Source organism: Perca flavescens, chromosome 16, assembly GCF_004354835.1.
Source record: "Perca flavescens isolate YP-PL-M2 chromosome 16, PFLA_1.0, whole genome shotgun sequence".
NCBI classification, from domain to species: Eukaryota; Metazoa; Chordata; class Actinopteri; order Perciformes; family Percidae; genus Perca; species Perca flavescens.
This window is the reverse complement of record NC_041346.1, coordinates 34,104,905-34,127,494: the sequence shown is the minus strand read 5'-3', so window position 1 is coordinate 34,127,494 and position 22,590 is coordinate 34,104,905. Positions and strand designations below refer to the sequence as shown.

Here is a 22,590-nt window from a genome sequence, read left to right as displayed (position 1 = left end):
AGTTACTTTAGTTACTCCTCTACATTCACCTGTTACAGCTTTAGTTACTAGTTACTTTAGTTACTAGTTACTTTAGTTACTAGTTACATTAGTTACTCCACTACATTCATCTGTTACAGCTTTAGTTACTAGTTACTTTAGTTACTCCACTACATTCATCTGTTACAGCTTTAGTTACTAGTTTTACATAAACATCCAATATGTAATATATTTACTGAATTAAATAAAAAATGTACGATAGAATGTGAAATGAAGGATATTATAATTTTGGCCTGTGTGTTGTTGATAACTTAACATTTCGTTGTCAGACATGAAACACAAATGTGTAACAACAACGTGCTGCAGCCATGGTAACAGCAACCCAACAGTAGGTGTTCACCGTGTTGAGTAAGATGTGAAAAGTGACTGCAGGGTAGATGGAGGTTTTACAACCGTGTCCATCATGGGAGAAAGTCCCCCCCCCCCCCACTGATGGGGGGGTCTGTAACATACTGACCATTTGTCTAAATAGACCTTTACTAACATACTGCTGCTTCTGTGGTGTCAAATCTGATGCCTGCAGTGCATCATAGAAGCATCAGAGGAGGCGTCAGTTATCACTCTCAGAGAGTTTGGGCCTTTAGAGACCCCCCCCGACCTATTTCTGGCAGCAGGCCCCCCTGGGTGAACCTTGTGACAAACACAGAACTAGTTCCTAGACTGAGCATCTACCTGTTATGTCTCCACCAATCATCATTCCTGTGCTGCTGAATGGTTCCTCCCAACTTTAGGCAGTGGGACTGGTTTGCTGGCACAGAGCCAGTCAGCTGTGGGACGTCCCACGTCTCCTCTAAACCGTACTGCCAATCACATTTGGCTCGTTGACATGTGGTTTCAGAGAAACGACCCAGAGGACTTAAAGCTGAGACAGACTGAGCACGCTCAGTAGCCGCTACACCTGCATCGCCTCACACAGCTGACAGACACACACACACACACACACACAAACACACTCACACACACACACACACACACACACACACACACACACACACACATGTGAAACTGTACGTTGTCTTGCACGTTTAAGCTTTATTCTTGGCCAGATCACCGTTGCAAATGAGAACCTGTTCTCAGCGGCAGACCTGGTTACATAAAGGTTAAATAACAAATAAAGACTGAAGTGAACACAGAGGCCTGCTGACCTCCCTCCTCTTCTGTTAATCACATTATCTTTACAGTCGTTTCCACCATCACGAGCACACGCAACAGTTTGTCGTTGACAGATTGAGACGCTGTGTTCTTCCTGGTGTTTAAGTTAAACTGGTAGTTAGTCAGTTCTCCAGAAGTCTAAGGTATGCTGCAGCAGGGTGTACCTGAGTGGAGCTGGGAGGAAACACCTGTGTGTGTTTATTCTGATGGTGTGTGTCTCTTCTTGTCTCCACAGAACTTTTCTGATCACATCAGATCACAGTTTGATTTAAAGTCAGCTTCTTCATCACTCTGAAGAGGAGATCTCAACACTTCAGGAGGACCAGGAGACCTGGAGATGGACATGCTTCTAAGAAGACAGAACGGAGACCTCCCTCCTCATGTGTCTGAGTTAATGAACATAATTGAAACCAATAAGGTGCAGGAGAGAACAGATGAAGTCAGAAGAGCAAGATATGTTGCTAGATTAGTAGGAGCAGTAGCAGGAGGAGTAGGAGCAGCAGTAGGAGTAGTGATCCTGCTCCTTGCATCTCCATTCACTGGGTGGCTTAGCTTAGCAGTAGGAGCGTTAGCAGTAGTAGCAGGAGGAGCTGCAGGAAGAGCTGTAGTAGCAAGAGCAGTAGCAGAAGAACAAGCAGTAGCAGGAGCAGTAGCAGGAGGAGTAGGAGCAATAGTAGGACTAGGACTCATGGTCCTTGCAGCTCCGTTCACTGGGGGGGGTAATTTAACAGCAGTAGGAGCGTCAGTAGTAGCAGTAGGAGCACTAGCAGGAATGTTAGCAGTAGGAGGAGGAAGATGAGCTGTGGCGGTAAATTCAATAAAAAAATATGAAAGATAATAGAAGTGTAAATGAAGTAGAAGAACTGAGAAGAGTTCATGAAGATCATAGAAAGGGGGAAGAACAACCTGGAAGAAATAAAGAGGACGGGTGAGAAGTTGGAGCAAAGATCAGCTGGAGATCAGGATGAAAACACTCTGACAGACATGGAGGAGTACAATAGGAGTTTCAGAGGACTCTGTCTATCCCTGTAAGTAGCGACGGAGGATTGTCTGCTATGAAGAAAGTCTTCAAACCTACTGCGTCCCCTGAAGAGGACAGAAAGTTAACATCTCCATCATCCAGTCAGCTGATCTCTGTCAGGAAGTCATCGATGACTTGGAGAAGATGAAGGAAGAACTCAAAGACTCCACAGAACAGTGAACATAAACGCTGCAGTGTGAAGAAAGGGATTGTTTAATTATGTTATTATAATTATTTCCACTAAATCTGCAGATTTTGGACACATTTTAAATTGTGGACACAGATGATCCTCTGATCCTGTTTATCTGAAGAAACTCCTTTGTGTTATTAATATGATATTTACTTTCTGTGAACATGCTGCTGCTTATAATTCTGTCTGAAACATGATTATGTTTCTGTCAGATCCAGAGCAGAGAAAACCAGTCTGATGAACTATGAAACATAAAGTGATGCCAACTGAGAATAGATGAGCCGTGTAGTAACGTAGCAGCACCACAAGATGGCAGCAGCTGTATCTGATGCACATGTTTCACAATAAAAGCCTGGATAGAACCCTGCACATGTTTCACAATAAAAGCCTGGATAGAACCCTGCACATGTTTCACAATAAAAGCCTGGATAGAAACTCTCTAAACTCAAAACATTTGTCTAAACCTTCAGGGAAAAGTTAATCAGCTACACTGCCGTGCTAAACGAAAAGACCATAACTCAATTTTGAGAAAATGACTTATTGTCATTTTTGGAACATCTGAAAGATCTGCTTTATCATGTGGACAAATATCTTGAGTCAATGTTATTGTTTTCAGGAGAAAATTGTGTTGTCTTTGCCGTAACTTAAAAAGCCGCAGAGAAGCCAAGGCAGAATACCGTAACATCAGTTACGGTTCTTTGTCTTTGTTTCATGGCGCTCCAGAATGTTCAAATTGAGTTAAGGTACTCTGTAAATGTGCTACACACACACACACACACACACACACACACACACACACACACACACACACACACACACACACACACACACACACACACACACACACACACACACACACACACACACACACACACACACACACACACACACACACAGCAGAGGAAGACGCTGACATGCAGCACATGTACCTGACTGGGAAAGATAGCGCTACGCTCATTACTGTAAGTATGCTACAATAAAACCTAAAAGTAAATACGTATCAATACCCACTCACCTGTCTACAGACAAAAACATGTAGGAAGAGATATATTTCAATCTGATCTGTCTGGGCAGTCCACCACGCTGTTTTCACAAACACAGCTCTACTCTACTCTCAATAGCGAATTTTGACAAACAAGCTAAAACAAAAGCTGTCGGTATGTAGTCTAACTATCTTAGTTTGTCACAAATCTTGAAATTTGGACAAATTCTTGTGAAGTTAACTGCTGTCTAAAGTAACCATCCTCTCAGCGGAGCATCTATGGATGTATCATAAGACCAAAACAAACCAAGGTGGCTACTTAATATGCACGTGAACGGCATCTTTATGTTCAGTCTTCATTCTTGCAGTGAGTCTAAATTAGTGCCTCATATCCAAACAGAAGAACATGCTTTATATGCATTAAAATATCAAAACATTCTTAAGTCTGACATCTGTCAGAGAGAGTGTGTGAATCAATCATGCGACTGCCTGTGTGGTAGTATGAGTATGAAATACAGAAAAAAACGTATTGATATATCATTTCCATATGATGTTCATACATGTGAAGCCATTTTTATCATAGTGAGTCCAATATGGTAAATATTGCTTACATTTTAAGTAAAAGTTATCATTGTTATCATAACATTGTGCTATAAAATAGAAGTTAAGGTCTTGGTATGACTGATTGTCATTTTGTGGGCAAAGTCAGAATAAGGCAGAATACAGTAACTTCCGAAAAAAGGTCAAAGGTCAAATGTGAGTTCAACATTTTTTTTGTAGGTAGATTAATACAGGTATACACTACAAAATGTGAAAACTACAATATTATACATATGGCTCAATTGTCAGGACATGAAGATAACTTTAAAGTCATTTTTCTCAGTTTCACACTCTGGTGAGTTAGGGCAGTACAGTCCTCACAGGTGAGACGCTGCTGCTGTTTGATTGGTTGCTATGGTCATGTGATTTCAGAGAAACTGAGCGCGCTCAGAGCTGCTGTACCTGCATCAACAAACAGGTAAGAACCTCTAAAACCTCTTCATGATGATCTGATTGTAATAATTTAAATATGAAGGTGATCAAACGTAGCTGATCTTAGATTATTCAGTATTTATTCATGTTGACCCAACACAGTTTCTAAAGAAGAGGCTGGAAACTCTCCATGAATCCAAATGTATCTTTTAAAAGCTGTAATGTTTAGATGTTGTGTTGGTGTGAATGAGAGAGAAGTTTGAGTTCTCCTCCCAGCTGCAGCAGCGTGTACCTGAGTGGAGCTGGGAGGAAACACCTGTGTGTGTGTGTGTGTGTGTGTGTGTGTGTGTGTGTGTGTGTGTGTGTGTGTGTGTGTGTGTGTGTGTGTGTGTGTGTGTGTGTGTGTGTGTTATTTTGATGATGTGTGTCTCTTCCTGTCTCCACAGAACCTTTCTGATCACATCAGATCACAGTTTGATTAAAACTCAGCTTCTTCATCACTCTCAACACTTCAGGAGGACCAGGAGACCTGGAGATGGCTTCAACACCAAGAAGAAGGGGGAGTAAAGGGAGCATAATGAGAACTTTGTAAGTGTACAGACAGTTTATTAAAAAGATAGATTGTAAAGACAGTAGTGTTCATGTTTACATGCGAGCACCGTCTTGGACCAATCGACATGTAGGGACCCTCATTATCGTGTAAACTTACCGTTGAAGTTTGGTGATATTTGGAGCCTTGTTGGTGGTATAAAATAGCAATTTGTTTTACTTTCCCTATGCCCTGAATACAAGTGTGTAAGCTAATCAGCAGTTTTCACTAGCATGTTTCAAGCTAGAGACACATTCGATTAGCATGAAAACAGATCCCAGAGAATGGTTTGACTCGGTACACATATGTTATTAACCTCTAGGGTCATTTTGCACCAGAATTGTCCTTTATTGAACAAACTCAAAGAACATGCAGCTTCATTCATCAGAGAGTTTGACAGCAGTGAACAGAAGATGAGACAGATTGTTAGAGAGTTTAGGAAGATCGCTGATGGAGTCAGAATGATACAGAAGAGTACAGATAGAGTCAGAAGAGCTGGTGCATGAAAAGTCTCAGCTTGAGTGGGGGATTTATGAATTTTAATAAGAAATTGTAATTAAATAAGTGAATGGATGTATATTTTTTCACTCTAAATCTGTCTGTGTGGTGGGTGTTATAGGCTAAATGAAGGCGCTAATCTTTCATTAATATCAGAGTTTGACAGGTCATATTTGTGCGGTTTCAAACCTATAAACATGAATTTAAAGCTTCCATAAAATAACTTCAGTATCGCAGTCCAACAGTGAGTGAGATTAAATATTAAAACAACAGTCAAAAATATAAAATATCAGTTTTTATTGGGTCAGATACTGAAAAAAGAACATGTCACTCCACTGAAATACAGATTTTAATTCTGAAACTAAACCTCCGTTATGTGATACTAGTTGTGTATGTATTTGTGAACGAGGCCTTTTCTTCATGCTGCAGCTTCTATCACTACCTCAATGATAATGAGATAATGCATAATAATATATTATGGAATGAGAAAGTTATCTCGATGGCTTGGGGTTAAGAGTTTGGTTTAGGGGTTAGGGGTATGGGGTTTGGGTTAGTTCGGGGTTAGGGTTAGGTTGAGGTTATGGAATGAGAACATTATCTTGATGGTCTCCCCAACTTCATCTGACGTCTGTGAGATTAATATTAAAAGCCAAAGGCAGAAGGACGGGCCAGCGCACGTCACTTGAAGTTCTCCATTAGGGTTAGGTTGGGGAGGGTTCAGAGGGTTAGGGTTAGGTTGGGGAGGGTTAGGTTGGGGAGGGTTCAGAGGGTTAGGGTTAGGTTGGGGAGGGTTAGGTTGGGGAGGGTTCAGAGGGTTAGGGTTAGGTTGGGGAGGGTTAGGTTCAGGTTAAAACACAATGCCCGAGATGGCCGCTGCGATGGGCGGGCACAAGGGGACTACTGGTGTGATTAAAACACTTAAAAACCTCCTTAGAAAACCGAGTTTGGTTATATAAGAGAAGGCCAGATATTAAAGGCAGGTTAAAGAACCACTGGACAGGATGGACAGCTGGAGAATACAACTTTAAATAAAAGGTCACTTCCACACCTGCCCTGGTCTCTCTCCTGGAGCCCAACACGTCCTCCCACCCACCCCGGAAGAACTACAAGTGAACCAGCTTTGGAACATATTCTGGGCCACGTCTCTAGTGGGAGTTGTAGTTTTTAAATATATTGGTATATTTATGTTTTTTTTCTGTTTTCATGTTTCATATGTTCTTGTTAATTGAGAAAATGTTTAATTGGATTCATTCTGTAAAATGTTGCAATCATATTTAGGACTTTGCTGAGACTGTAAGACGAGTACTACCTTTACTGTATCTCAGGGCTCAGGGATTTACCGCTTCAATAAAATAATTCTCAGTCCAAGAATCCAAAGTTAAATATTAAACCGATCGTCCAACATATTGAATATCAGATCAGTGTTATTGTTGATGTTGGCTGAGGTTAGTTTCTTCTGCTGCTCTAACTCAGAGTTTTCTTTTAATCTGAAAGGAATAGAGAGTTTTTAAATGTCAGAAATCTAAGGGGAGCTAGAGTTTCCTCCCAGCTGCAGCAGAGAGTACCTGAGAGGAGCTGGGAGGAAACACCGGTGTGTGTGTGTGTGTGTGTGTGTGTGTGTGTGTGTGTGTGTGTGTGTGTGTGTGTGTGTGTGTGTGTGTGTGTGTGTGTGTGTATTTATTCTGATGATGTGTCTCTTCCTGTCTCCACAGAACCTTTCTGATCACATAAAATCACAGTTTGATTTGAAGTCAGCTTAAAGTCATCTAAAGTCATCTCAGTTTGTCTAAACCTTCAGTGAAAAGTTAATCAGCTACAGTCCTCACACGCTGCTGTCTGATTGGTTTCTCTGAACATGTGATTTCAACTCAGAGACGTGATGCTGACAGGACAGACTGATCTCTCAGAGCTGATTTACTTGTAAACAGGTAAGAACCACTAAACCTCTTGATGATGATCTGATTGTAATAATGTAAAGATGAAGGTGATCTATCGTAGCTGATCTTAGATGTTCAGGATTTGTTCACGTTGACCCAACACGGTTTCTAAAGAAGAGGCTGGAAACTCTCCACATATCACACACACTAGATTAGTTTAGGAAGGATTATATGAGAACCATGTTACATATTTATGCAACATTTTATGTTATGAATTGCCTTTTACTTGTCAGAACTTCCTGTTGTCTTATGTTTCTATTTTAAAGTGTTTTCTTTTTTTTTTAAGGAGTAAATGTAAGACCACATGAATTAGTTTTTGCAGGATTATAAAGGTACTTTTCCTCTCTGTGTATGAACCAGGATCACATGGTTCAGAGATAAAATGACCTTTGAGCTGAATAACCATCAAGTAAGAGAGATAGTCTGACTCTGTGTAACACTGTGAGATTATATATTATATTAAACCAGAGAACTAAAGTATTATTGTTCATGTGAGTTCATGGAAGGATTTCATTATATAAACTGTATATGAATCCTACTAACTCTGAAATAAATCAATTGTATCTTTTAAAAGCTGTAATGTTGAGAAGTTCTGTTGGTGTGAATGGAGAGAAGTTAGAGTTTCCTCCCACCTGCAGCAGCATGTACCTGAGTGGAGCTGGGAAGAAACATGTGTGTGTGTGTGTGTGTGTGTGTGTGTGTGTGTTTATTCTGATGATGTGTGTCTCTTCCTGTCTCCACAGAACCTTTCTGATCACATCAGATCACAGTTTGATTTAAGGTCAGCTTCTTCATCACTCTGAAGAGGAGATCTCAACACTTCAGGAGGACCAGGAGACCTGGAGATGGGGAATTCAAAGTCAACACCAACAACAGATAGCATGGGGGCTACAGGGTCAACACCAAGAAGAGAAAGCAAAGCCCTCCCTCCTGATCTGTCTGAATTAATGAACAAACTCAAAAATCATTCAGCTTCATTCATCAAAGATTTTGACCGCAGTGATAGCAGGATGAGACAGATTGTTGGAGAGTTCCAAAAGATTGCTGATAGAGAAATCAGATCCTCAGACATGATGGCGTCTACCTCAGAAGGAGCACCTGCTGCTGAGAGAGACTTCATGGAGATCATTGAACCCCTGAAGAAGGACCTGGAAGAAATAAAGAGGTCGTGTGAGGAGTTGGAGCAAAGATCAGCTGAACTTCAGGCTGGAATCACTCTGACAGACATGGAGGAGTGTCAGAGTGTTCTGAGACGAGTTTCTGAAGATAGAAGAGAAATCATGATTTTGCCTCATCTGTGTAGCAGGGTGGTTGAGGACTGTGAAAAGATGAAGAAAGAACTCAAAGACTTCACAGAATAGTAAAGATAGAAGCTGCAGTTTGTAGAAAAGGCCTTATTTATCCATAAGTTCTCACTAAATCTGCAGTTTGAGATTGAAAATTTATAATTTGGGACACATATATTCCTCTGGTCCTAATTATCAAAAAACAAACTCTGGCTTATAGTTCTGACTGGAACATGATGTAACTGTGTTGGACTCAGACCAGGTTAAACTGCAGTTTCTCATGTAACCAATGATGGTGCTACACCGGGGCTAGTCTCGCTTTGCCAGACCTTCCTCTACAGCGCTGCGGAGGAGGGTCTGGCTAGTCCACACAGCATTCTGGGATGGGAGGACAATGTGCTCTGGTTTATTGGCATCTCTCTAAACCAATCACAATCATCATGGGCAGGGCTAAGCTCCACAAGGAGCCACAGTGCCTCTGCTAAATAGTCTCAGGAAGGAACTTGTTTTGGTGGAACGTGGACGTTCAAAAGTAGTTTTAGTCGTGGAACAGAAAACTCAGCACATCCGGGAGAAATTTCAGATGGCACCGTACCAGAGCAATCCTGGAAGTGGAACCTCGTGGATATAGACTATACCGGGGCAAACCAGGACTATAGCCCTGTCACAAATCTAGTTAGCTCCGGTTCAGCCCCCACAGGGTGGTGGTATAGTCCTACAATGTTATGGAAATTTCCCAACTGTATTATACTTGCACTTTTGTCGAGGAGAAACTTTATTTTAAAAGTAAACAAAGTCATGAATCTCAGCTATTTTCTGCCTGCATCTAACCTGAAAGACTCTCTTAAAGATATTTTTTAGTTTTGTGTCAGGGGACACTGAGACAAGTTTCTGAAGATAAAAGAGAGGGAGAGAGAAATCCCCATTTTGGCTGATGTGTGTCAGAAGGTTGTTGAGGACTCTTAAAGGATGAAGGAAGAAGTCAAAGACTGGTGGTGGCTGATCTGTGCATGTGCTGCTTGGTATAATACGTACAGCTGCCATTCTTCTCCAGAGCTTCCTCAATTGTTGAATTGGTGCCTGAAGAGTAAAGTGTGGCGAGCATGTTTCATCGCGATCGTGAGATATGACATAATCCTGACGCCATAAAAAAGAGATTCAAACTTATTGAATATTTTTGCAATTTATGTGAACTACAAGAAGAAACAATATGTTTGTTCTTTCACTGTATATGTATATTAGAATATTTGGGTTGATGTTCAACATTTTTATAATAAGGAAAACTGGGCCATCAATATGGCAGTTTCAAGTAGAAGGTTAAAATTAAATGTTTCCAGCTGATAATGAATGAAAAGATACCGGTTCTGTTTTCTTGTTCATCATATTCTATGTTTTTATATGAAAAAGCGTTCATGTTATGTTCATTTGTTCTTTATTACCAGTTAATTGCAGAGGTGGAAAGTTACTAATTACATTTACTCACATTAATGTAACTAAGTAGTCTTTTGTGTACTTCTACATTTACTTTATAAAGTAGTTTTTAAAACCTGTACTTTTACTGTTACTTCAGTACGTTCTGTTTGAAGTATTGTACTTTGCTACATTTTAATCACATCTGTTACAGACTGTTCTCTAAATAATAATAAAGGAAGATAATGTTACATTTAGTGTGTCTTTGTGGGAGTATTGTGTCTCTTTTTCACATTATTTTGGATCATTATTATCTCCATATCTGTGTCTGAAACGTTGGAAAAGTTATAATAATAATAATATAATATAATATATACCTAAACACTCAAAGAGCTTAAAGACCAAACGGTTACACTTTACTTGAAGGTATCTATATAAGAGTGACATGACACTGTCATGAACGTGTCATAAACATAATAAACAAGTCATAAATGTTCATGATATAATGCTTCTTTTAGTGTCATTCAGTTTTTGTCATGACAGGTTAGGTCTGGGTTAAAATGCAGCGCCTAGCATGGGTGCTACGAGGGGCACAGGCACAAGGGGACCACTGGTGGGAATAAAACACTTTAAAGAACTCCTTAAAAAAACGGGTTCGGTTACTTAAAAAAGAGGGGGCTGTTTAAAAGATGGACAGATATTAAAAGAAGGTTAAAAGAACCACTGGACCGGAAGGACAGCGGGAAATTAAAAACCTTAGATAAAAGGTCACCTCCACAACTATTATAGGCCATAAATGTTCATGATATAATGCTTCTTTCAGTTTTTGTCATGACAGGTTAGGGTTAGAATTAGGGTTCATGTTTCTATGACACTGTCGTGACATTCTTATGTAGATACATAAGGTAAACTTCTACCGACCTAACTGACTCAACTAGTCTCTAGAAAAGTCTCTTAGTTATATTTATTGGACCTAAATCTTATAATGTGGTGAAAACTCTGCATTTATGTAAAGAGCATCATGCAGCTGGTGATGAAGACACCGGGGCTTGTTTTATACCACGTGTGTCAAACTCGAGGCCCGTGGGCCCAATCCGGGTCCTCGCTGATTTTAATCCGGCCCACATATCAGGTAACCTGACTCCACCAGATGGATCGCTTCACATTTGCTCGGCATATCCATCTGACTTTACGTTGGAGAACTTTTGAGAAGGGGCGAAAATCCTGGTTAGCTGATTGGATAAACCATCTGTCTATCACCACCTATGTTGGTGATAATCAACCAATCAGATCAACAAAGCGTATGACGTACCTTTCCCATTTTCTTCACGACTAGCGGAGCCAGTTGATATATCAAACTCTTACCGAAACCAGTCGGGAGAAGAGCAAAAACATCTTTTCCTCCGAGAAAAGCCTCAAGTGCCATTTTTCTTTTTTTGCTGTTCTGTCAATGAAGGAATACTTTATTATTCTGATAAAACTTGCACAATAGCTACGCTCATCTCATCCGTGGAAGCTGCCATGTTGTTTAGACTGAACAGTCGCTTCTTGTTGCGTCACACCTAAACCCTCCTCAAAACCAACGCTGATTGGTCGGTCGTTTGGAGAACAGCTCCAAATGTTCTCTATCTCAAGATGCCAGACTGATCTGAGAGGAGAAAACTGGAGCTCACCAGATCAGGACTCTCTCATTAATAAAACTGTGCGTAGATTCTATTCTGAAAGATTGCGGCGCACACCGGTACACACTCTTCTCGTTATAAATAAGGACATGCATTACCTTATGCGTTCCTGTACGAGCCTCACCCTCCTCCCAAGGTGGTCCCATATTTGTCCTAATAAGGTCCATGTTAATCAATCAGTGAATATTTCAGCCTTGAAAGGAGCCCTTCATCACCAATCACGAAACGGAAAAATGGGGAAAAACCCGATTCAGTGATTGTGAGATCGAGGTGCTCCTAACAGAGGTAGAACATCCAAACTAAATCCTGTTTGGAAGCCTTAACCCTTGTGTAGTGTTCATATTTTTGTTACACAAACTTAATAATGTAATATAACAGATTTAGCTCAATTACCAACGATACATACATAATTGATGGTTCATATTTGCCATTTAACCCTGTTAGATCACATTTATGATCATATTATCATTTTCGTTTTTTGTGAGAAAACAAGGAAATTCAATTATTAAAAAGGTTTAAAAAAATTATTGGTGCAAAACAGGTGAAAGTGCTTGGAATGTAACAGTTTGGTAACTTACCGGCAATTACCACAGACTGTAGAACGTCTGCGTCCCGACTCCGTTCCAGTTCCGTCAGTCCGCAGCCCTCCGGAGCAGATATACGCAGAGCTTCTATTTTTGACGGACCCCGGAGAGCTCCGCAGCAATTCAGCACACGGCAGATAGTGCGGGAAGTCGAGCACATAAACAAAATAAATATCCGGTTAATTTTCAAAATAAAATACACCGTGCTCCAACGGATCATATTTCCCTGCACTACACCTTGAAAACACAGCACAGAGCTGTTTCCCCTTTACTCCTCTGGATGGAAACTAACTGTTGTTGGTTTTGTGGTTCTATTCTACGTGAATTCACGAGAACTTGTGGGTCCTCGTGACTACAGCTGTCAGTCACGGCCGCAGCCGTTCCGAAGCTGTTACGCATCCAGTGGAAATCCCCGGTTAGTGTGGGAATAGCAGGTGCAGAAAGACAACATTCCCACACACACCTACAATCAGACGCACACGAGCACACACACACACACACACACACACACACACACACACACACACACCAAACAATGCATTTCACAGGGAGAGGAAGGGGAGAGCAGCGCTGCACGGTGTGGGAGGATCCCCTGCCTCTCCCCGTTGCTGGCAGCCCCTTGCCGGGCACCACGAGAACGGATTGTTGGGTTCAGGGAAACAAAAACTGGGTTAGGTTCGGAAAACGGGGAGACCATCGGAGTTCACTAAAACACAGTCTACAAAACCTCGGGAGCATTACGCACAATCACATGTGTGATCAAACGTTTGCGGAAAACTGGGACATTTTTTACGCATGGAAATTCTTTATAAATTCCGACTATTGCGAGAAATGTTGCGATGACAAATTTCACCCTGCTTCACGCAACATTTTCTTGTGTAACAGGTTTTATAAATGAGGCCCCTGGATGGTCTCACCAGGCTACATATCAGTTTAGATTCACAGTAGATTTTAGTCCACCTAGTTGTGCGCCAAAACTAAAAAGACAAGAAAGTGTTTTTCAGACTATGATTACAACCACTATAACTCCATATTCATAATGTTCTAGTGAAAAACGGTTGACGGAGGTTTTTACAACCGTGTCCGTCCAGGGAGAAAGTCTACACCCCTTCCCCCCACACACACACACACACACACACACACACACACACATACACACAGATAGGGGGGGTCTGTAATACATTAACCATTTGTCTAAATAGACCTTTTCTAACATTCTGCTGGTTCAAATCTGATGCCTGCAAATAGAAGCATCAGATGAGGCGTCAATTATCACTTTCAGAGCGTTTGGACCTTTAGAGACCCCCACCCCCCGCCCTAGACCTATTTCTGGCAGCTGGCACCCCTGGGTGAACCTTGTGACAAACACAGAACTAGTTCCTGGACTGATCATCTACCTGTTATGTCCCCATCAATCATCATTCCTGTGCTGCTGTCACACCCTGAGCTGAATGTTCTCTTCCATCTTCAGGCAGTAGGACTGGTTTGATGGTTTGATGGCACAGAGCCAGTCAGTTCCACATAGACCAGATTGTTCATGGTGGAAATACAGGCAGAGCAGCTGTGGGACGTCCCACGTCTACTGCCAATCACATTTGGCTCGTTGAAATGTCATTTCAGAGAAATGACTCAGAGGACTTAAAGCTGAGAGACAGACTGAGCATGCTCAGACAGCTGACAGACACACAGGTAAGAACACACACACACACACACACACACACACACACACACACGCACACACACACACACACAGATACAGACACACACACACACACACACACACACACACACACACACACACACACACACACACACACACACACACACACACACAGACACATAACTGAACTTGTAACAGTTGTCTTGCAAAGCACAATATTATGGTGAAATTAGGTCTTGTGTGTGTTGAGCTCAAACCAAATTATTGTTGTATAAGCATAGCAAGCATCATAGCACCAAGGCAAACAAAGGTAAGAGTTCTACATTAGCCCTATTTATATTATTATGAATGAAATGTGTCTTATTTGGAGGAAAGTCGAGGTGTGACTGACTTTAGCCCTCTAATTCCATCAGAGTATTGGTCTATACAGTGGACAATACTTTTTCTGACCTTTTTTAATCCCCTGACAAATAACCCATATTACAAAACTAATGAAAAAACATAAAATAAAAATAAAAACTAAACTAGCAAATCCGTTAAAATTAAAACCAAACTGAATTTGAAAACAAAAAGTCAAAATGAAATAAAAATAAATACTAATGAAAAATGCAAAACTAAAATCTATGTCTGTGGGTGTATGTGTGTGTGTGTGTGTGTGTGTCTGTGTGTGTGTCTGTATGTGTGTGTGTGTGTGTGTGTGTGTGTGTGTGTGTGTGTGTGTGTGTGTGTGTGTGTGTATCTTCAGGAAGTTTTTCATCACCACTACATCACTAACTGCTCTGGGGGAATTGCTGGAATTGTTGCCTCTTGTGTTCAGGGCGTCTCCTGTTCAAAGTTTCCTTTGACTTGAACCACACAGGTCACAGTTAGTTTAGATATGCTGCTGATTGGTCTCTCTCATCATGTGATTTCAGAGAAACGACTCGGAGATGGTACTTAAAGCTGATTGGACCGACAGAGAGATAACAGACTGATCTGCTTCACCTTCATCTCCTCTCCAACAGGTAAGAACCACTAAACCTCTTCATCACACTGAGAACATCTAATATTGCTAAATACTCTCTAATGTACAGCAGTTTACAGAGTAGTACAAGGTAGTTAAGGTAGTTTTTATTGATATTTTAAAGTCATATGAATCAGAATCAGATGTTGGCTGTTTTTCAGAAATCTAAGGGGAGTTAGAGTTTCCTCTCAGCTGCAGCAGAAAGTACCTGGGTGGAGCTGGGAGGATACACCTGGGGGTGTGTGTGTGTGTGTGTGTGTGTGTGTGTGTGTGTGTATATATATATGTGTGTGTGTATATATGTGTGTGTGTGTGTGTGTGTGTTTATATATATATGTGTGTGTGTGTGTGTGTGTGTGTGTGTGTGTGTGTGTGTGTGTATATATGTGTGTGTGTGTGTGTGTGTGTGTGTATTCTGATGATGTGTGTCTCTTCCTGTCTCCACAGTTTGATTTAAAGTCAGCTTCTTCATCACTCTGAAGAGGAGATCTCAACACTTCAGGAGGACCAGGAGACCTGGAGATGGCTTCAACACCAACAACAAGACGGAGTAAAGAACTGCCTCCTCCTCCTGATCTGTCTGAATTAATGAACAACCCCAAAGAACATGCAGCATCATTCATCAGAGAGTTTGACAGCAGAGAACCAAAGATGAGACAGATAATTAGAGAGTTTAGGGAGATTGCTGCTAAAGTCAGAAAGACACAGGGGAGAACAGATGAAGTCAGAAGAGTAGGAGCTGGTGCAATAGGAGTCGCACCCCTCGGCATGCCGTTTGGCTTACTTGCAGGAGCAGCAGCAGTAGCAGGAGCAGAATCAACAGCACTAGCACTGGCACTAGCAGCAGCAGTAGTAGCAGCAGCAGCAGTAGCAGGAGGGGCAAGAGCATCATCTGCAAGGGCAGCAGCAGCAGCCATAGTAGCAGCAGCAGGAGCAGCAGCAGCAGCAGGAGGGTCGGCAGTAGAAGCAGCAGCACTATTAATAGCAGCAGAATTAGCCATTTGTGTTGCTGGTGCAAATGTAACAAAATGGATGTCAGAGAGTAGAAGTGTAAAGAAAGTAGAAGAGCTGGCGGAAGACTTCATGAAGATTGTTGAAGCGCTGAAGAAGAACCTGGAAGAAATAAAGAGGATGTGTGAGAAGTTGGAGAAAAGATCAGCTGAACTTCAGGCTGGAAAGACTCTGAGAGACATGGAGGTGTTTCAGAGGATTCTTAGAGTAGTGGAGGAGTTTCAGAGGAGTCTGTCTATCCCTGGAAGAAGTGATGGAGTTTCTACTACGTGGGAAGTCTTCAGAGTCACTGCAACCCCTGAAGAGGACAGAAAGTTAAGAGACTCCATCATCCAGTCAGCTGATCTCTGTGAGGAAATCATCGATGACTTAAAGAAGATGAAGGAAGAACTCAAAGACTTCACAGAACAGTGAACATTAGGGCTGTGTGTTGGCAAGAATCTGGTGATACGATACATATCACGATACGATGGGTCATGATTCAATATATTGGGATTTTTTTGTAAGTATGATTTTAGAAAAACTAATATAAAAAAAGACATGATGTTCATAAAAGTCAAAGATTTTTAGTTTATGTAAACAATTCTTTAAGAGAAAATCAAACTGCCAGTTTGGGATTGAGGTTCACAGCAAATATTTATATGCTCAAGTAGGCCATAATATATAAATATATAAAATACATCGCCCCTTTCACAATACAGAACACATTATGTGCAGGCTGATAAAAGAAAAGACATCTGTCTATGTCAATACAAATAAAAAAATGCTTCAGAATACTTCTGTACACACTCCTATATGCCACAACCATTCATTCTTACCATCCTAGGTGGATAGGGTGTTTGTAGACTGGAGAGAGAGGGGACTTGTTGCTAAGGGTTCTTTTTTGATTATGTCCTCAACTGCATAAGTTCTGGTGTAATGTATTTCAGTGGTTTAGTCTGGTCTATAACTTGGACATTGCCCCTGACCCAGAGCTGGTGCTCTTTGGTTGCTCGGAGAAGGCTCTTGGGTACTTGCCTGAGATACAACAAGCACTAATGTTTGGCATGGCTGCTGCAAAGTAAATGATTCTCCTGGACTGGAAGTCCCCCACCTCCCCTTCCTTTCGAAAATGGCCCTTGCTTTCGAAAATGGCTCAACGAAATGACTGAGATTATCCAGATGGAAAGGATACGCTTCCACAACTCTAAAACACAAAACCGCTTTCTGAGAACTATCTACTAGGAAAGTTAGACTCCATTGCTCCCCTGAAAAAGAAGAAGATGAAGCAAAGGAAATTAGCACCTTGGTATAACTCCCAAACTCGCAAATTAAAACAAATCTCGCGAAACCTCGAAAGTAAATGGCGTTCCACCAAAGTGGAAGAATCTCGTTTGGATTGGCAAGAAAGTCTCAAAACCTATAGGAAGGCCCTAAGAAAGGCCATATCAGACTATTACTCATCATTAATAGAAGAAAACAAGAACAACCCAAGGTTTCTTTTCAGCACTGTAGCCAGGCTGACAGATAGTCACAGCTCTACTGAGCCATCTATTCCTCTAGCTCTGAGTAGTGATGACTTCATGAGCTTCTTTAATGATAAAATTATAACAATTAGAGATAAAATCTATCACCTTTTGCCCTCAACTTCTAACGGTTCACCTTTAAACGCAGAGTCGCTAGAAATAACGACTAGTCTCGACATATACTTAGACTGCTTTTATCCTATAGACCTTCAACAATTAATGTTAAAGATATCCTCAGCTAAGCCATCTACCTGTCTCTTAGACCCCATCCCAACGAGACTACTCAAAGAAGCGTTACCCGTGGTTAACACTTCATTACTAGATATGATCAATATGTCCTTATTAACAGGTTATGTACTGCAGTCCTTTAAAGTAGCTGTGATAAAACCTCTTCTGAAAAAACCACCCTCGATCCTGATGTCTTAGCAAACTGTAGACCTATATCTAACCTTCCCTTTCTATCCAAGATCATTGAGAAGGTAGTTGCTAATCAGTTATGTGATTTTCTACATAGGAATAGTTTATTTGATGACTTTCAATCAGGATTTAGAAAGAATCATAGCACAGAGACGGCACTGGTGAAAACTACTAACAATCTTCTAACTGCTGCAGACAAAGGACTGCATTCTTGTTTTACTGGATCTTAGTGCTGCATTTGACACTATTGACCATTCAATCCTGTTACAGAGACTGGAACACTTAGTTGGCATTAAAGGAATCGCACTAAGCTGGTTAAAGTCCTATTTCTCTGAGTGATCCCAATTTGTTAACATTAACGATAAATCCTCCAGGTACGCTAAAGTTAGCCATGGCGTTCCTCAAGGCTCAGTGCTTGGACCAATTCTATTTTCCTTATATATGCTTCCTCTAGGTAATATTATTAGGAAACACTCAATTAACTTTCACTGTTACGCAGACGACACCCAATTATATCTGTCAATTAAGCCAGACGAAAGTGGTCAGTTAGCTAAACTTCAAGCGTGTATTAAAGATATAAAATCCTGGATGACCCACAATTTCCTGAAGTTATTGTGATGGGACCAACGCACCTCCGAACTTCAGTATCTAAAGATATAGCTACTCTGGATGGTATTGCCCTGGCCTCCAGCACTACTGTCATAAATTTGGGAGTAATTTTCGATCAGGATATATCCTTAAATGCCCTCTTAAAACAAACCTCAAGAAAAGCCTATCTATGGAATCTAGGATTGAATTTAAAATCCTCCTCCTGACCTACAAAGCTCTAAATGGTCAAGCACCATCATACCTACAAGAGCTCTTAGTACCTTATTGTCCTAGTAGAGCACTGCACTCCCAGAATGCAGTTACTTGTGGTTCCTAGAGTCGCTAAAAGTAGAATAGGAGCCAGAGCCTTCAGCTACCAGGCTCCTTTCCTGTGGAACCAGCTCCCAGTCTGGGTTCAGGGGGCAGACACCGTCACCACATTTAAGAGTAAACTGAAAACTCTCCTCTTTGATAAAGCTTATAGTTAGGGAGTGAGGAGTTGCAGCGTCCGCCTAACCCGGCCCACCTGCTTCTCTTCGTAGTCATCACATTTATTGATCATATAATCAATAATATAGTAAGAGTAGAGGGAGGCAGGCCAGTACAGCCCGATCCGGGAGGGGAGAGTTCAAGCCCGATCCGGCACCCCTCTCTCTAAGCTAACCTGCCTCTCTTAATTATGCTATTATAATTCTAGACTGCTGGGGAGGTTCCTTCCTTCCTATGACACACTGAGCTGCTCTCTCATCTCTGTTTTCATTTGTTTCCTTTTGTGTGCATCCTGTCCCAGAAATGCTTGTTACTAACCCAGCTCTGGGGAGTTTACTCCCCGGCGTCCTTATGGTTCTTCTTCGATTCCCTGCAATGCCCAGCCGCATCCTGCTGCGTCCCGCTGGGTCCACTGCATCCACCCATGCTCTGCAGTGCCACGTTACATCACGCAACCCCCTGCTGGGATGTCAGGATCCGGTATTTGAGACTGCACTACTCAGTATGACACAATGTGCCCTGCTATGACATGAACTTCCATGACTACCTTCAAAGTCACTGTTCCATTATCTTTAATGTGACTATTATTTGCCACTGTTCATCACACCCCCAACCAGCCCCGTCAGACACCGCCTACCAAGAGTCTGGGTCTGCCGAGGTTTCTCCCTAAAAGGGAGTTTCTCCTCGCCACTGTCGCAACAACCACTGCTAATGGGAAATTGTAGGGAATTACTGTAATTGTTGGGGCTTTGTAAATTATAGAGTGTGGTCTAGACCTACTCTATGTGTAAAGTGTCTCGAGATAACTCTGTTATGATTTGATACTATAAATAAAATTGAATTGAATTGAATCATTTGACACCATTGTTTTATCACCAGAATTTTAGATCGGAGTTACCACTGCTGTTTTCCAGCAGCTTGGAAAAGTACTTTGCCTAATTGACAGGTTGATCAGATTAGCAATGGGGCAAGGAAGTGCGTCACTGTGTGATTTAAAAAATGTGGTATCCAAATCCTGAATCCTTTGCTAATCCTGTTATGGTTTTGGTATCTTGTTCTGTGTTTTGTCTCCAGTTTGTATTGTTCTATGTGTGTTAGTCTTCCCTGTATACTTAGTGTTCCTGGTTGCTGTGTTTTGGCTATTCAAATTTGGACTTCATTTTTGGATCACCTTTTGCCTGCTTTTTTCCCTTTGGATTTATTAAACTCTTCAAAAACACTCCGCCTACCATCTCTGCCTTTTGGGTCCGCCATTTTCCAGCAAAAATAAAACCCCTGCCGTTAAGTTCCAACCAAAGAGGGGTACCTGTTGCGTTGGTTTTCGACGTAGGGGTCCATCAGATAGACATTCATGTTAATCCCTCACCGTCAGATATAGACAAAGGAAACATCACACCCCCCTTAACTCCAGATCTGTGGCAGTTTTATTATTGGTATTTTTAGCCCAATAACAGCTGTTTTAATCAACATTTATTCACGAGCTCTTATCATGGTTTATATGTATTTCTTTTAATGTTAATATTTCGGCCTATTTCGGCCAGGGAAGCTGGATTACTTTGTTGTTTATTGATATTTTTAAAACTATGACGCTACATCTATCAACATTTATTTAGATGTTATCATGGTATTCATTTCTTTATTTTAATAATAATATTTCTTATCACCGGTGAAATATTACAATATGCTGTAAAACAGAACACAACAATATGAGCCGAGCTGGGCGAATTCAAAGCCGATATCCCACAATGCAATGCCGGCATTAATTTCAAAGAATCGGAAAGCGTTTAAAAAAATCTGCTGATTTGGCATAGTAATTAAGGGTTTATTTCAACCAGACCAGAGTGGTGATTGTTGGAACAGTGGAAAGATGAACCAAGACGGCTTTTGGTAGTTTTGTTTAGTTTCTGTCCACTTTGAATGAAGTGTGTTTCATGATGATTAAATTACAGATTATTTACATGGAGTCTGGTGGGTTTGGTGATGGTATTTTCGGGGTTGTTTCATGTAACAGTTTTTCTTGATTGCTTTGGTGCAGCAGTCAACTCAAACTCCACATTTTCAAAACTGTTAACACAGGCAGAAACAGTGGCACTCATGGTCTAAATGACACATTTTGTTTGCAAAAGGCTCTAACCGTGCCAAAACATTTAAAATATGCAACAAAAGCTAATTTTGCCTTCAAACAACACAACTTGCAAACAGCTCTTCCAATCAACCGTTACACATTGGACAACAAAATACAGAATCAGTGCACCATTGCTTGTCACTGTAGCCTATTACTGTACGTAGCTTTGATGCCAGTGCCATTTTTTGTCAAATTTGCCTTCTTGCAAAGGATTGGATCCAGAATCAGAAATGCTTTGATGCAAATTGTATTGATTCCATTGATTCTTATTTTCAAACTGTGGCTGAAAAGTGAAATACTGTAAATATTACACATAATAGATGTAAACCAAAATCATTTCTATTAGACTATAAGAAATTAAGAAAATAAAAATAAAATCTATTACAGTAAAGTATAAACATCTATTACTGTAGAGAATACAACGTTCTGTCTTGACGTTGAGGCCACGTGGCCTAACCCTGCTGACTGATCTATGCGGCCACATGGCCTAACCCTTCAGACTGATCGCTAATTGAAGATTTGTGTGAAGGCGTGTCAAAAAGGTGATTCTGTGATTTCATACTGATGTAGGTAGTTTATAATAGTTAGGAACAGATGGTTTTTGTTTGGTTACCATAGCTAAAACATTGGAGTTTGGACTGCTTAAATGACATCCGTGTTAACTGTTCTGCAAAAGAGTGGGGAAATGTGTAAATCCAATGAGAAAGGGTTAACACATTTGCAAGAGGTTTCTTCTGCTCTGCTGAGACAGTGATGATGAAAACCGAGTGGATCCCAGTTTCTTTAAGCAGGTCAAAGCAATCAAGAAAAACTGTATACTAGAAGGATCTTACTCTTTAAGAAAAAGGTCTGTCTCTGTAGGGATCCTTTCCATAATGTTGTCAGCCACTTAGAATAATAATCTGATTTTGCCAGTGCTTTAGTTACATTTAGTTATACCCACCAGACTCCATGTAAATAATCAATACTTTTATCAGCGTAAAACACACTTCATTCAAAGTGAATCTAAAATAAATAAAACTACCAAAAGCTGTCTTAACAGTTTTGACAGAAGTGTGTTAGCATCTGAACAAAGTGCTGTGAATCCACTGTCTTGTGCATGTTATGGTTAAAGTCATAGGATAAGTGTGTAGAGTTCTTAAAACTGTGTTCAATCAATGAAAAACAAACCAGAGTTTGGTCCACATGAGCTGCTGCTGTGCAGACTGGAGTTAGAGTTTGGCATATGTTACTCCACTGTGGTCTAGCAAATGGAAAAAAAAACTGTAATGCTATGGTGCATAGTTGCTGTGTGTGTGCGTGTGTGTGTCTCTCTCTCTCTCTCTGTGTGTATGTGACACACACCCACACACTCTTGAGTTCACGGCGTTCACTGTTTAAGGTCCACTTTGACTTTCAAATAGTGTCGCAGTTAGTTTCCTCCGTTTGTTGCAAGATTTATTTGATACGC

General features: G+C 41.0%; 1 long non-coding RNA gene across 3 annotated transcripts; it reads left to right on the top strand.

Moving 5' to 3' along the window:
* The first annotated feature begins 4,355 nt into the window (after positions 1-4,355).
* LOC114571309 (uncharacterized) lies at positions 4,356-9,050 on the top strand. Of its 3 annotated transcripts, none has more exons than XR_003694632.1 (4): positions 4,356-4,402; positions 4,803-4,944; positions 7,316-7,371; positions 8,151-9,050. It is a non-coding gene; the product is annotated as an uncharacterized LOC114571309 (long non-coding RNA). The 3 variants fall into 3 exon arrangements; XR_003694630.1 differs by having other exon boundaries at positions 7,156-7,371; XR_003694631.1 differs by lacking the exon at positions 7,316-7,371 and having other exon boundaries at positions 8,124-9,050.
* The last annotated feature ends 13,540 nt before the right edge of the window (positions 9,051-22,590 follow it).